Raw genomic sequence first — 17468 nt, forward strand, 5'->3', positions numbered from 1 at the left:
ATGTTCTCCTCCCTAGCCTGCTGGCCTGTGAATTCAGTGGAGCAATTCGCGTCCAGACCCACTACGAGTCACAGGTGCTCTGTACTGGGGTTGGGCTCCATGGGCTTAGTTCCCTTTTCAGGCAACTCCCCGTGATATATTTCCCGCGGTACGGCCCCCCGTCGGCGGACCCGCATTTTCCCTTGGGCAGCCCCGCTGCCCCGGTCACCGTGCTTGTAGAGTCCCCCCTCATTAGGCTGGACCTACCACCGCGCCATTTCCCACGTACCGCTTCACAACCCTCATGGTGTATTTGCATGTTACCTCCCCCTAGATTGGGTAGGATGTGGCCTCCGCAGGGTCTTTTCCCCCTGAAAGAATAGGACCGGGAAAGACCGCCTTCCCCGATGCTTTTTATAGCATTAAGATAGCCCCAGCTGCTTCACATCCTATGTGAGAGACATAGTGAGGGAGAAGGCCGCGGCTGCTGGGCTTGCTCTCATGCTAGTCATGTAGCACCTGTTCCCCCCCTCATGGGTGCGGGGAACCTAAGGTCTGTATGTGACATCTCTTTGGGGGCGTTGGGGAGGGCTACGTGCAGGCGACACAGGTGCCTCTAGCATGCAGTAGCCTGCTTGCACCTGTCTCGACGTAACACGGTCAGTGCATGGTGTTTTTATATGGGAACCCTTGTGTCACTTCATTCAACACAACGTCGAGTGAGTGACAAAAGGGGAATGTCATGGTTATTGTTGTAACCGTTCCCCGAGGGAAGGAATGAGATGTTGTGTCCCTCCTGCCACAGCACTAGACCTACCACTGTAAACGGCTGTACCTTATTTTCAGCTCCGCAGTGCAAAACCCTGACTGCACTCACTGCCCCGCTTCCATTTATGCCCTTATGTCCGGGGCAGGGCATGCAAATTCTGTCTGCCAACTTGACATTGGCCTTTTCTCAGGTTCAGAGGTATGATTGGCATCCCAGGAATACCCCTTGTGTCACTTCATTTGACACAATTTCTCGTTCCTTCCCTCGGGGAACGGAGGTTACAACATTAACCATGATGGTTTTGATTATTGTGTGCGTGTGGGGGGGTGGGGCAGAATCAATGCCCCTGTCTAATAACGAGTGAAGTGAAATCAGAGCATGATCACATGACCTCCCTAAAGTAAACTTGTGCTCAGAGGCAGCTGGGGTAGACTCTCATGCCACCGCTGGATAAATCTGATTAATCATTTATTGCATCTTGCTGCAGAAAATTACTGAAATTTGAGCTTTGTTTGTTTGTACAAACAGAGCAATGAAAACTGCAAATCACTGGAGCTGGTGGTATGGCAATGAAGTATTACAAGCTTGTATTATACAGATCTGTATGATGGACAATTTAGTATGATGCAAATTATACACAGCAGCTCCAAAAGTATTTAGACACTTACTGTAAAGGGAGTTTCACCCAAAAATGAAAATATTCTCATAATTTACTTAAACTCATGTCATTCCAGATATGTATGAATTTCTTTCTTCTGCTGAACACAATCTAAGATTTTTAGAAGAATATCTCAGCTCCAAAAAGACATAAAGGTAGCATACAAGTAATCTATAAGAGTCCAGTGGTTAAATCCATATCTTCAGAAGTGATATGATAGGCAGTGTTGGGTGTAACGCATTACAAAGTAATGTGCTACTGTAATCTGAATACAGTTTGCAGTAATGCAGTAATGTGTTACTTTAAAATTAAGTAATCTGATTACAGTTACAGATATTAATAAAATTACGTTTTTTGGATTACACATGTGTTACTAAAACAATAATATTAATTAATTAGAATGCATTTTAAAATGTATTACGTTCCTATGTTGGTACTTTTAGGTGTATTGCTGTGTCAGCTAATGTGCATGCACTCTAACAAACAACCATGGCACTGAGGACACGTATCGAGGCAATGGCAGATGAGTGAGATGTGTTACTATGGACGAGCGAGCTCTGTGTCAGCGTGCTCCCAGCCCTGGCTGAGGCCTCTGTAGCTGCCATGGGAGGAAAGGGCATCAGCTTTGGGTGTATATGGAAAACAGTGCTTGTTCCCGTCTTACAGAGGGATATATCGCTCACAATGTGGAAACATTTGCAGAACGGCATCTTCAAAAAGACGTTGCTAAACAGTAAACACAATAAAACACAAACACAATGCTATAGCGGTACAGATACGCAAGTGATAAAGAATACTCAATTAGCTTGTCCAAGCACAAGCAGGGAGATTATCCGCTTGCTGTAATTTGTGTAAACACACACAGGCTGCACAGGTACAAACACAAACAGACATGCATGATGCAACACACAATCAAACTTGTATATGCAGACCGAAAAGAAAGATGAGCATTCAAATACACAATGGTTTTACTATCAAAGCTGTTTGAAAATGGGGTTTCAGAAATGTTTTTAGTTCATTAGTAGTCATTCACACCAACACAACACAAGTAAACAAGCATAATGTACACATACATGCCACAAACAGCTAAGAAGGTTGGAGATAGCGAGCACACACACATACCTGAAGATACTACTACAGCATATTTTACAATTAATTTTTATTTTTATGATTAATTTATTTGAAAGTAACTTACCAAACACTCACGATAGGTGTGGGTGAGAAACAGATCAATTCTTTTAAGTACTTTTTTGGATTGGCATACTACCTATTCTACTCTTAATACTTCTGTCATATATGACTATGGCTGACATAGTAAGAGCATGGTAGTATGCCATTCCAAACATGGCCAATGTATGGTAATTGCATGGAAAATAGAGACTAGCGCAGTCTTGAAAATTTCCTTTGTGTGCCACAGAACAAAGAAAGTAATTTGGGTTGGAATGACATGAGGGTGAGTATATGATGAGCGGTGAAGCTGAAATTGAGTTACAGTAAGAGCTGATATGTTCCATTTCAAATATCCATTTAGTCTAGAGTTTGCAAAGTCTGTTGGATGGTGTAGTGAGACTGGTTTTAATTGATTTTTATACTGTACGAACTATAGATTATATCCCCTACCATTCTATCCCCTACCATCCCCCTGCATTTTTACATTTTCATAAAAAACATTGTTTAGTGTTTTTTAAGCGATTTGAATTATGGGGGCACTAGAAATGTCCTCATAAACCACATTTATAGCAAAATACACTTTGTAATTACCAGTTTGTAACCTAAAAAAAATCTCGTAGACCACCCAAACCCACACACACAAATTATCTGAAATGAGATTCCAATAAAGTTTAGGGGTTGTACAAAGCTGAAGCTGTCTTCCTTTTATTTGAATTTCTCACTTGTACAGCTTCAGCACCACGGCCATCTCCTAGTTCAGCACCAGAAAATTGGACAGCTCCATTATTACAGCAATACATGGATCCCACAAATTTCAGCACCACTCCGTGGAAAGCAGCGATTTACTCATGTTTAAATGGCATATTTTACAAAAAATATGTGTGGCAGCGGGGGCGTGGTCAAGCGCCCGTCCGGGAGAGGAAAGCGGTAAGGGCGCTTACACCTGAGCTAAATTATGCCTAACACCTGTCTCTAATTCCAGTGAGCACGAGGAGAGCGGCATAAAAAGCAGACACAGAGCCTCCAGAAAAGGAGACCGGACAAGCCAACCCAGTGCGCTTGTATTGTTTTGTGTTGTATTTTCTGTGAACTGTTGTGAGACAGACGGCAATTAAAGCCTTACCTTTTGTTGAAGCCTCGTTTCCTGTCCTCCTTCCCGAGAGGGTTCTATATGTATATGTCAACTGAGAACTTTATTACCAAACATGCACTGAATCCTAATTTGGTGACCCCTCAAAGCACAAATAACATAAACTTGAAGTTATACTGTTATTTTAATCAATGAATGAGAAAACAACAAACAAACAAACCAAAAAAAAAAAAATATATTATTTATTAATTTTTATAGTTATAGTTTTTCCATTGAACTGACAGTAACATAGCTTTTGCAGCTGTAGTCTCAGTTTCAAGTTAAGATTTTGATTGAACATGCTTGTGGTTGTAACAGATCAATCCTATCCTATTTGCTTATCTTTCATTTGCATACCTTTTATTCATGACTATTGCAGTCAGGATAGATAACGGTAACTTTAAGCTCTTAAATCTACTCACACAGGTTTCTGTTCCTGATTGAACATTTCTGATGGCCTGGTCCAGAACGCTGTATAAAGCCATCCAGATATCTGCAGATTTCAGCCTGTCATTGACAAAGTTGTAGAAATTCCACACTACTTGTGTGTTTGTTAACTAAATGTATTTCAGCTAATTTGATTATGCTGTTAGCTGTCAGAAAGTTTTTAGTGCTCTTAGTTCCGTTAAACACATTTTAATATATTTAAATCTATTCTGCAGAATTCTGCAGAATTTCCCCCTAAAAACAAATAGAAAATAAAAATGCTTAGAAAATGCAGAAAGGTCTGCAGATTCTATTCAGGCCTGCTGATGACCTCTTTGCACATTAAGTAGGCCTACTTGTTGAATTTAAAAGTCAATCAGTAGTCAACGTGGTTACAGCCGTAGGAACGAGACTTTATGGACTTCCGGAGGATCCTTGGGCTCAGATTATTCAACCTCTGCACCTCCCTCCTTTCCTCTTTTTCTCTGGCACACTCTCACTTGAACAAACAGATGTATCTGCCTGTGATTAATCACTGGAACTGTACAATAGGATATGTCTGACTTCCATGCTGAGTGACAGCAGATGTTTTATTTTCCCAAGGTAAGATTCACTCTTATTGATCTGCTCGTACATAATTTCACTGAAGCTGAAAACAGGGGGAAATTGTGTGAAACTTGAGTTTCCCAGGGGCTACAGATTCCCCTGGCTCTTGTTGAAATTGGCACTTTCAATGCTACAAATTCTTAAAATTACACTGCCAGCTGGATACAAGCACAATTTCCCAAATAACGCTTTGGCATTTGGCATTTTTTTGGTATATTGATCTAGGATTGTTTGGCTAATCTATCTCTTATTTTTATTCGTAGTGGCTTGGCTAATCTATCTCTTATTTTTATTCTTAGTCTAAAATAAAATGTATGTGAATGTTTATGTTCAGGTTTATATCAGTCCAGACTGATATGTGAGAGCATTTTGAGTTGGGATGCAGATTAACTGTTAAATTACAGCGAATTAACTATGCTTTCCCCAAAACAAACTATGAACATTGTTATAGCCAACATTTCGAAACTAGACTTATACTGCCTTTGATGAATTACAAATTATTCTTGTTTTACTAACATATAGTATTTAATATGATAAAAATATTTAAATATTTAGTATCATTCTTCAACATTAAATATTATAGTTACTGTAACGTGTTATTACGGTACATCCATGGTCATTTTTTTTTTTATAAATATACCAATTTAGTCGCATTTGGAAGCACTGGAAGGTGCTACATAAATGAAATTTTACTTATTTACTTTCTATGGGTTTTCTTTTTATAAATACATTCTGTCCAGCTGCAGGCCTTAATCCAAGCAAACTCATGTCCAGGACACTGCGCTTACCACTGTCCTAAAAGCTGCAATCTGTCAGCTGAGCCAAAGCTTCGTGTTTTTCAGTGATTTTGTGTGTCTGAGTGAGTGTAATTTGTCACATTCATGGTCTTACATCCTTTTCTTTAAGTACTTACAAGATTAACAATTTGCACTTCAGTTCAAAATGAATTACTATTTTCACAGTTTTATGTGTACTGGCCTCTCAATACGGGCCATTCAGAAATATCGCACTTGTTGTTTCACAGAATATTTTTAGCGGGATCACTTCAGCCAGGGCCTACTGTCTTGCTTCACGTTTGTGTAGCGTTTGTCTATTTTTATTTCTTTATTTGTTTGTTTGTTTTCTGTTTATGGCTTTGGAGTTGCTCCAAATGGACTGTGTATCTTGCCAGGCCTGTTCTTGGCCACATTGACATGTTTCCAAATGGAAGCGGGTAAGCTGACAATGCACTACAGCAGAGGTACTCAGTGCTCCTCACTGAGACTGTGAGTTGTGCTGAAGTGCAGCAGTAAACGAGACAGCCTCTTACAAATGTATAAAAGACATAGTGGGAACAAACTGCTCTCAATGGCTTCTTTTGGCTGAATAAATCTAAGAGAATCTAACTTGTGGCAGAGGTGGGAGTGTCGATCTGTGTGTATTTTTGTCAGTAGATGAAACATTGCCTGTATTCAAAGAGTGTTTTCAAAATGTGAATATTTATTTAGATTAGATAAATGACTGGATAACTCGAATGGTTTTTAATTGGTTTTGCTTCAGCACTGGATTTTATATTGTAGATCAAGTGGTGACCCAACACAGAATTGTTTATCTCACAAAAATAAGCCAAAATATCCTTAAAAATATAAATTAACCGATACAATTTTTTTTACTATACTGATATACGAATATTTAGAACATCTGCCAGTGTTGATATTTTGATGGTTCTGCTTTTTATGCTACTTTGTTTCAAATAACTAGCCCCATTCATTCATGCCACCAGGTAAATTACAGGAAATTGTTGGGCAGCATTTACTGGTAAATGTACCACAGGTGCCATTAGCATGTAATACCGAACATTATGTGATTCTTTTTGCCAGAAATGACATCTACATGGCTCTGCAGGAAATGTAGGCTTCTAGTTTAGAATCATGGTGAGGTATAATTTTGTATCTGAACATCTGCGTTTGGTAATGTTGGTGATGTTATAAATTTTTTGGCAAATGTTTACATTTATGCAGTGCCTGAAGACTCAATGACATCATATGCGATGACTTAAAAATAAGACTGATTCATTGGTGTTATGGCACTGAGTAATTTCATCTTTTCCATCAGAACCTTCTTACATCAGCACGCCTTGACCTCGTAGAACTGAAACCGGTATTCGTTTGGCTCTGTTCGCACATACCATCAGTATGGAAATTTAAAGGTAATGATACAACTTCTCATTAAGGGAAATTGCCAAAATTTATGACTTGTTCACACATGACCTCTAACCTGAAAATTGCTGTACATTTTCTGGAAAAGCCTGTTTGTGTAAAAGGGACTACTGATAATTAATTACACAACTTCAAAAATAAATTTAAATGATAACTTTTTTCTCCATGTTTCCATGTGTCAGAGTAACTGGTATAAGTAATTAACAGAACACTGAAACAAAAAGTACATTATTAACTCATTAAATTCTTAATATAAAAGGGATGGTTCACCCAAAAAGCATAATTCTCTCATCATTTACTCACTTCATCATGCTCATCATGCCTAGAGACTGCGATGGCAAGGTGTATGGTTAAAAATGTGTTCCCACCCAAAACCAACTGGCTCGCTTCAGAAGACACTGATTAAACAGTTTTTAAACGACTTTTACAGATTACTGTTATGCTTACTTTAGCTCCTTTTTGGAGCCTCTGGAGTTCTGGTAACCATTCACTTGCATTGTAAGGACCTACATAGCTGAATCTTTGTGTTCAGCAGAACAAATAAAGCCATACAAATCTGGATGGCAGAAGGTTAAAGTAAATCATGAGAGAATTTTCATTTTTGGTTGAACTAACCCTTTAACTGAATTCTGATTATTTGAAGTGAAATTATTTAAAAATATTAATGGTAATTAATATTTTACCTCGTAAAATTCTAGCAGTGCAAACCAAACAAATTGCAACTTTATTCTCACACAATTCAAAGTAATCTCTCACAAGAGCCATTTTCTTTCACACAAAACAAGTGGCTAATTGTCAGATGTGTTTTTACGCAGCTTGTTGCCAGAAATTATTGGCCCTGAATTATTGGCTGTTTTAAACATTCGGCCGATGTCCAATGGGGATCATTTATTTTACAGATACCGATTTTTGGTTGATCGATGCATCTCTACCTAAAATCAAACATCAAAAGTTAAAATTACTATAAAATGCATAGGTCCAGTTGAGCTACATGAACTACTATCTACTGTATATATGCACCATAATACTAAAGAGTTCCAATGGACATGCAGACATTAATGTGAACAACAGAAGTTACGGAAAGCACCTTCTTTGTCTTTGACATTTAGAACAGACCTGCATGCCATGTATTTTTGGAACCACTGTAATTAACTGACTATCCAAAAAATAAAAATAATATTGAAAACACTTTATGGTTAATGCCGCATTAGTAGCTTTATATGTAGGCAACAGTCTCACCCACCAGATGTGGATATCATCGCAGGTTCACCTTCTGTGTCGAGACTGTTAAGAAACACCTGTGTTTGTTTGCTTTTCCCCTAGGCTGCATAATTTGTGATATTATTTATTTTAAGGATATGGGGCGGAGGGCACAGTTTGAAAGAAGAAAACAAAACAAGGCGAAACAAAACAGAACAACATAAACAACAACTAAAAAAAGAGGGCACATGCACAAATTCACATACACGACTTAAGATTGCAGCTTTGTTTACCGAAATCTCAGTTTAGGCAAAGCAGATTTACGGTTCAAGAAAACATCTGGGTAGCACACTGGGAGGTTGCCAAGAAGTTGTAATCAGGAGAGCCAGGAACATGGCAAAGAGGCTTTAGACTGAAGATGTGCAAGCTGACAATGAAGAAAAGACTGTAAGTGTTCATTTTAACGTGAATGACTAGAAACAGCTTCGATGAGGCACTTCGTGCCACCATGCATGAACAAAAATGACTGTGACTAATTGCATTAATGCTTTTTGGCATTTGCAGAGATACAAGGTAAACGTAAATGTTTTACAGAATATTAAAATAAGCAGAAAATCCTTCCTCTGAAACACCATAAAGATCTAGCTAAGCGTCCACAGTTGTCTTTTTGTGCATACTGCAGGTGTGTTTCAGTGCATTTGAAATACAGCGGCCTGCGCCTAATTAGCTTGGTTATCTCTGTAATTGGCTTGGTTACGCAGACTGGATGAGCTTGTCAGATATAGCCCATATGTTCATGCTAACATTCTACCATCAAAAAGCATGCAACATAACAAAGCAAAGCATAATCAAATTGTAATAAACTTAAAGTACACTTAGGCCATTGATCAATTATAGATCCAAATTAATGAACTAAGGCACACTGACATGGGTCAAATCCATTATCACTGCTCCTGCCAATCACAACCAGCTAGCCTCAGAGTGTTGGGAGAATGAGTAATGGGTGGCATTCAGAATACGGCTGTCAGTCCTGTTTCAGAGTGCTAAACAGGGTAACGTTCACACACAGTGTGGTTATAAACGATAGTGACATCATCTGTGCGCATTTAACTTTGGACTGTGGCTTTGAAAGATTAATGGACCACTGTGAGTCGATGCATCAGAAGAACCTACTCAGATTCTACTCTATCTCTCCACAATCTCAGGAATTGACACTTCTCGTGATTAATGTCAGCCTGTGTTTACGTTATGAGAGATAGTGTCTTTGTTCCCCATTCCCGTCAATCTTTTGTAAGGAATGGCAGGCCATGTACTGATAGCATCTGAGCTCTTTATTAAAGCAGCGTGATCGCTTCAAGCTTGCACAGACAGGAGAAAACTGTTTGCAGAAATGCTTTTGTCTATGCAGTCAAATGAAAGGGTGTCAGATCATGACTCATGGTTAAGCACATCACAGTACAGCTATATGTCTTGATCCTAATACTTCAAATTTTGCTTAATGGGATCCTGTATATGTAATTTGAAATGTTTGAAGAATTTGCAGAAAAGCTAAAATTATCTATTAAACTGCATACTGCCATTTGTAGCAGTTTGCAGTTGTAAACTGCACTGGTAACACTTTAAAATAAGGTTCCATTCGTTAAAGTTAGTTAATGCATTAGGTATCATGAACAAACCATGAACAATATATATTTTAACATAATTTATTAATCTTAGTTAATGTTAGTTACTATAAATACAATAGTTTATTGTTAGTTCATAGTGCATTAACTAATGTTAACTAATACAAATTTTGATTGAAAAAAGCATTTATTTTTTTTGGTTGAAAATAACATTAACCAAGATTAGTAAATTCTGTAAAAGTATTGTTCAATTTTTTGTTTACTAATGTTAACAAATTAAACCTTATTGTAAATTATTACCACTTGTAACCCGGACACACACACACAAGATGAGACAGTCACAATGTAAGTCAAAAAACTGCTTTTATTGAAACAATAAAAGCAGGCAAAAGTACAAACGGGCAAATCCAGTGAAGAGTTGTCGAGGGAAGCGTAGGGTCAAAAGCCGGGGAATCAAAGAGAGTAAAGGGGGCAAATCCGGGAGAGTAGTCGAGGGGAGCGAGGGTCAAAGCCGGGGTAAACAGGATCGAGAGGGGGGTAAACTAACAAAGGGAGTAGACAGGGGTACTAGGGGAACGAGGAGCTGGCAAGCTAAGGGGGTAATCAAGAGGAGTTCAAGAGGTGAGCAAAACTAGACGAGACTAGCGGGGGCAAAGACACGGGAAACTAAATACAATAACCAACAGGAGTGAGACGAACGGGTTGTGAAATATATAGGGGCGAGTGCAGGTGTAAACAATGATAGGTGATGAGACGAGTGCAGGTGAAACTAATGTGCAGGAGTGCAGATGACGCGAGTGCAGGTGGTCATAATGTTCTGGGGGATTGAAAACGCGTGAGAAACTCGAGGAAGGGAGATTGCCTACGAGCATGTCAGCGAGTAGGAGCAAAGTGGGCGTGAGGGCTCGAGCGAGCAAAAAGAGCGTGAAAAGCTCGAGGGGGCGGAGCGAGCGTGCGAGCTTGAGGAGTGAGTGTGTGTGCGACGAAGCGGGGTTGGGGCAGAGGAGCGGGGTTCGTGACACCACTGCATTTATGAAAGGTTGTTTTGGACAGAAGTTGCAGCTATTACAAGTTTCTTTAAAAGGTGTCCGTGGCAGTGCTGCAGAAGTTTGGCCAAATATTGTGCTCAAACTAATTTTTGTGAAGTAAATAAATAAGTATACAACGAACATAAATAATACATTAAAGGGATAGTTCAAATGAAAATGTTGTCCTCATTTATTCACCCTCATGCTGTTCCAAATAGCATGAAATAAAAGAATTACATTTTCATATTTGGATAAACAACTCTTTTAAGTTGAAAGGTGCCTACAGAGAGGAGGTGCACACTCTGACACACTGGTGTCAGGAGCACAACCACTCCCTCAATGTCAGTAAGACCAAGGAGCTTGTGATGGCCCTCAGGAGGAAAGACAGAGAACACAGCCCCATCACTATTAATGGAGCACCGGTGGAGAGAGTCAGCAGTTTCAAGTTCCTCTGTGTCCACATTACTGAGGAACTCACATGGTCCGTCCACACTGAGGCCGTTGTGAAGAAGGCGCCTCTTCTTCCTGAGACAGCTGGAAGTGGAATGAACCAACACATCCTCACATGGTTCTACACCAGCACTGTAGAGAGCATCCTGACTGGCTGCATCACTGCCTGGTATGGCAATAGCACCGCCCACAACTGCAAAGCCCTGCAAAGGGTGGTGCGAACTGCCAGAAACATCATCGGAGGTGAGCTTCCCTCCCTCCAGGACATATATAACAGGCGGTGTGTGAAAAAAGCTCGGAGGATCATCAGCGACTCCAGCCACCCGAGCCATGGGCTGCTCTCACTGCTACCATCAGGCAGGCAGTATCGCAGCATCAGGACCCGCACCAGCTGACTACATGACAGCTTCTTCCCCCAAGCAATCAGACTGTTGAACACTTGATCTATCACGATCAACAATCAGCACTGCACTTTATTAATCTTCATCTTATTATCTCACACTGGACTCTCAAATATATCCTCCTCAATACAACTACTATATATATATTTCATATACTCTTTTTTTTTAATTGTATGTGTATTCTATATTGTGTGTATTGTTTACTGTACATTGTATATTAGTATTGTGTTGTGTAAGTATATGTACATTTGATATGTAAATTATGTTGTGTAAATATGTTGTTTATTGTAAATTGGTATATGTTTCATCAATGTCATGACTGCTATGTTGCTCGGAACTGCACACAAGACTTTCACCTACTGTTGCACTTGTGTACATAGTAGTGTGACAATAAAGTGATTTGATTTGATTTGATTTGAGGTGGTCCCAGTTATCTCTTTATCCAACAAGAGGGTATTTGCCCAAAAAGTTGTAGATCCCTGCGCTATTGCCTTGTCTTTTCTGTTCATATCATTTTCCCCTTTTCTTTTCATATTTCCATCTATATTTATTTATTTACTGTATGATTTTATTTATTAAATAATTTGCAGGTTTGTTGCATGTCTTTTTATGATCACTATTTCTAAAATGATATTTATGTAATTAATGAATAGACAGGTTCAAAATAATGTGATATTTGCTGTTGTGATAGAGGCAGACCTTTTTAGTGTTCATGGTAATATGGCAGTGAAGAGCAGATGCAGAGAAATATATAGAGTTTTAGCTGAGTTATTGAGAGATTAGAGAGGAGAGCCGTATGATGTCCTGATACTATCTTAATTGTGTGTTTTGAGTGACATGCTGATTCTCAGCCACTTCCTGTGTGCCTCGCTGAGAGGGCAGAGATACAAATCCAACACAAACTGGAATACTCGACTAACAAGAGGGAGGCAGTTCTATTGAGCAGTAATCCCCAACCAGGGTTTCCTGTACAAAGGGACTGTTCACCCCTCAGACTGTGTCTACATGATAATAAAGTCAGTCAACTTGTCCAGCAGGTGAATTTAAATAGTTTGTGAAGTGTATAGAGTGTTTTATTTCTTGTTGAGCTAATCAACAACAAACTAGTTATTGCTGCTTGTAGAGAAATACGTTTCATTTTTTTCAATCTGCTCGCCAGATATCTCATTTGCATGTCTTTGGTTGTTTTGCAAACTTGTTAAGTGGATCATTTTTCTTCTTCTTCTCATACGTGATGGGCAGACCAGCTCAAAGGTACTTTGCGCCATTTAACATACAGGGGTAAAATTGCTTGTCGATTAGTGCCACATATTGTAAAGGTATGAATATTGTAACGGTGAACATTTGCATTGCTTTCTATGGGAAAGGGCCATTGATCAATTATAGATCCAAATGAATGCACTAAGGCACACTGACATGGGTAAAATCCATTATCACTGCTCCTGCCAATCACAACCAGCTAGCCTCAGAGAGTAGGGAGAAGAAGTAATGGGGTGCATTCAGAATACGGTTGTCAGTCCTGTTTCAGAGTGCTAAATATGGTAATGTTCACACAGTGTGGTTATAAACGATAGTGACATCATCTGTGCGCATTTAACTTTGGACTGTGGCTTTTAAAGATTAATGGACCACTGTGAGTCAATGCTTCAGAAGAACCTACTCAGATTCTACTCTATCTCTCCACAATCTCAGGAACTGACACTTCTCATGATTAATGTCAGCCTGTGTTTACGTTATGAGATATGGTGTCTTTGTTTCCCATTCCCATCAATTTTGTAAGCAATGGTAGGCCATGTACTGATAGCATCTGAGCTTTGTATTAAAGCAGCATGATCCTTGAAGCTTGAGGGGTACTACCATGGTACTTTGCACCACCTATTGTACCAGGGTAAAATTGCTTGTCGATTAGCGTCACCCTTTGCAAAGGTGTGAATATGCTAAAGGCGAACATTTGCATCACTTCTGTGGGAAAAGACCATTTGTCTGCGATTCGCCTCTCATAGTATTGTAACAGTAGCCAGCTGGTAGGTAGTTGTGCAGTGTATAAACCTCACTTCCCTGGCCTCAAGACGCGCACTAGTGACTGATGATTGGGGCTGTAGCCTTTAGCCTCCTCGTTAGTGTGCCCGCCTCCCATGCCAGAGACGCTGATTCAAATCCTGCTTGGAGTGGGTCGAGTTGGACCGGTTATAATTGTGTCGCCTTTGGTGCGCATAGGCCTTTACATGTTAGATATGTGTAAGTTGTACAAGTAACTTATTATTAAAATTTGTGCAACTAAAAAGTTTAAAAAAATGAAATCTCCCCGATGAAGGCTTCGTAAGCCACACCACATCAGCTTGTGGTATGTTTTAATCCAATAGCCATGGCTTAATAAAGGCTTTTAAAAATGTTTGAATGTAAAACCTACTCTGAGTGCCTTGGACTATCTGAACAGAAAATCCCTTATCTAAAGAGCACCAGTGGGAATTATTATACACCCGAGTAGCACTCCTTGCATGCTGTGACTGAAATAAAAAGTGAATTCTCTCTGTGATTTCAAACTAGTTGAATATCTATGTTATTTAAATGACACCATACAAACAGTGCAAATTAATTTCACCACCAAGCCCCCCACACAGCACACACACACACACACACACACACACACACACGTATTAACATGGAGCTCCATAATGGTGCAGAAGTTTTGATAAATATAAGAATTAGACATTTCCCAGAAACATCTCCCACTGCCTTCTCTCTGTTCTAAGCACACACAAAACACTTGTGCAGATATAAGGTGATGAGAAAGTCATTACAGATAGAGGCGACCGAGCGGGCGAGATCACTCAACCTGCACCTTGTTATCTGTCCTCCTCCACAGACACACACAGACACACACACAGACACACACACACACACACACACACACACACACACACACACACACACACACACACATGTTGTGTTTCCATGTTTTATGGGGACTTTCCATAGACATAATGGTTTTTATACTGTACAAACTTTATATTCTATCCCCTAAACCTAACCCTACCCCTAAACCTAACCCTCACAGAAAACTTTCTGCATTTTTACATTTTCAAAAAACATAATTTAGTATGATTTATAAGCTGTTTTCCTCATGGGGACCGACAAAATGTCCCCACAAGGTCAAAAAATTCGGGTTTTACTATCCTTATGGGGACATTTGGTCCCCACAAAGTGATAAATACACGCTCACACACACACACACACACACACACACACACACACACACACACACACACACACACACACACACACACACACACACACACTCACTACACTACACTACACATGCACTCAAACATACACAACATGTTGTGCTCTTGGAGACAATTTGGAGCTTTGCTTGGCATGCCAGTAGTAAATAGGATTTTAAGGTTGGAGCAGTACAGCACTTTCTTTTCTTTTGGAGGCATTCTTCTTACATCCGAAACACGTGTTTACATCCTCTTCAGGCTGATCTTTGTCTGCTTTGGTGTTTTTTAGGCTATTTTAGCCCCAAAAGACCAGGTTAGACCAGCATGTATAACAGACTTTACTTTTAAGTTACTTTTTAAAACACTTGTCACAAAAACTTTTTTAGTTTTTTCCGTATAACAAATAAAAAATAATGTCTATTTTCTCATTGTTCAAATTTGCACACACTTTAAAACCTACAAACAAGGAAGTTTTAAATAATGCCTAAACTAAAGGCTCGGATAACTAAATTCAGCTGATTTGATACATGTGTTAACGGACTATGGTAATGGCCTACTCGGACAACAAATTGTTTCCTAGAGCTGGTAGAAAATACTCAAAACAGACACACAACCACAAACAATATAATATTGAGCAGCAGCCGTCAGAGTTGCATTGGAGTGACGTCAGCTCCCCTCTTCGAATGATTGGCTAGATAAGGAGCTGTCAATCAAGAACTAGTGGACCAATAGGGATGCAAAACACCCCCTGATTTACATGAAACTCTACTCACAAGTTTAGGAAAATCAAGCACAGAACTTGGAAACAAAAGCATTAAAAATATGAAAAAATGAAAATATGAGCAAAATTGTCAGAGAGCACAAAAAACAGTAATAAGCAAGGAAAACATGATTTTGTTTGCAATTCTGATGACTTTGCTTAATTTTTTTGTTGTTGTTTCACAGAATATTTAAACATGTTTATATATTTTTGATTCATGCTTGTTATTTTTTGATCTGTGCTTTATATTTATTTTTGCGCTTATTCTTTTTTTACCTGTACTTATTATTTTTTGATTCACGCTTATTAACTTGATTCACGCTTATTATTTTTGGATCTGTGACCACAATACATTTGCAGCCCCTGGGGTCAGCTGTGTCCCAACAAAGGGAGCCCCCGTCGGAGAATACCAGAGTGGGCAGTGGGAGGGTTCCCGGGAAGAAAACAGGTCTACCTCTGCTTCGCTGGCTCGACTCGAAATCAGCTAGACCACCTGCGGGTGGAGTCTCTACTCTTCCCTGAGTATCACCCACCGCGACTGCCGCCGAGGACGTCATATGCCCCAGGAGCCTCTGAAACTGTTTCAGTGGGACCGCTGCACTCCGCCTGAATGACTTCAGGCTGTTCAGCACTGACTGCGTGCACTTGCTCATGAGGGGTGCTGTCATGGAGACTGAGTCTAACTCCATCCCGAGAAAAGAGATGCTCTGAACTGGGGAGAGCTTGCTCTTTTCTCAATTGACCCGAAGCCCCAACTAACTGAGGTGCTCGAGCACTAGGCCCCTGTGCGCACACAGCTCTTGAGAGTGATCTAGATCTTGTCGAGGTAGTTGCGGATTCGAATGCCCACATCCCTTAACGGGGCAACGGCTGCCTCCACTAATTTCATGAAGACGCGAGGTGACAGGGACTGACTGAAGGGGAGGACCTTGTACTGATACGCCCGGCCCTCGAAGGCAAACTGTAGGAAGGGTCTGTTTCAAGGTAGAACCGAGATGTGGAAGTACATGTCCTTCAGGTCTACCGCCACGAACAAATCTTGATGCCGGACGCACAGCAAAATGCGTTTCCACATAATCATCTGGAACGGGAGTCTGTGCAAGGCCTAGTTCAGAACTCGCAGGACCAAGATTGGCCTCAACCCACCGCATTTCTTTGGCACGATGAAGTAAGGGCTGTAAAACAATTTCTTCATCTCAGCTGGAGGGACAGGCAGAAGGACCACTATTTCCGCACGCAGGGCTGCAGCATTCTTGCCATTCACCGAAGTGAAGCGGACGCTGCTTAACTGGGGCGGGTACCTAGCGAACTGAATCGCATAGCGGATTGAAGAGCATTAGCCATGCCTCCAAGCTCCGGGTGAGGGGCACTAAGGGGACAATCGTGTCTGACATACCTGGTGTCTGATGCCTTGCAGTGGGTGGGGGGGCAGGAGACACTACTTCGAGGTTCCTTGCTCCAGGGCAATATGTGTTGTATCGCCTCTGTCTGCTTCTTATCTGCCGAGAACTGCTGGGTGAAGTCCTCTAGTGTCGCCGATCAGGTCGCTCTGGGAAATGGACGCGTTCAGGAAACTAACCTTTTCGGCATCCCTCATCTCGACCAGATTCAGCCATAGGTGACACTCCTGGACCACCAAGGTTGACATCGCCGAGGGAGAGAAAGCCGCTGAAATGCACTGTATATCCAACAGCATACGCTTCTTAGTGAGGTGAATGGACTGGCAGTGGAATTCAGCTCTCTGTGAATCATCCACTCGGCTCTGAAGAAAAAATCTGAATTAGTGGTTGCGAGACAGCTCCTTTTATATCCTATGTCCGGGGGAGTGGCATACAAATTCCCCTCGCC

This window comes from Xyrauchen texanus, chromosome 26, assembly GCF_025860055.1.
Source record: "Xyrauchen texanus isolate HMW12.3.18 chromosome 26, RBS_HiC_50CHRs, whole genome shotgun sequence".
NCBI classification, from domain to species: domain Eukaryota; kingdom Metazoa; phylum Chordata; class Actinopteri; order Cypriniformes; family Catostomidae; genus Xyrauchen; species Xyrauchen texanus.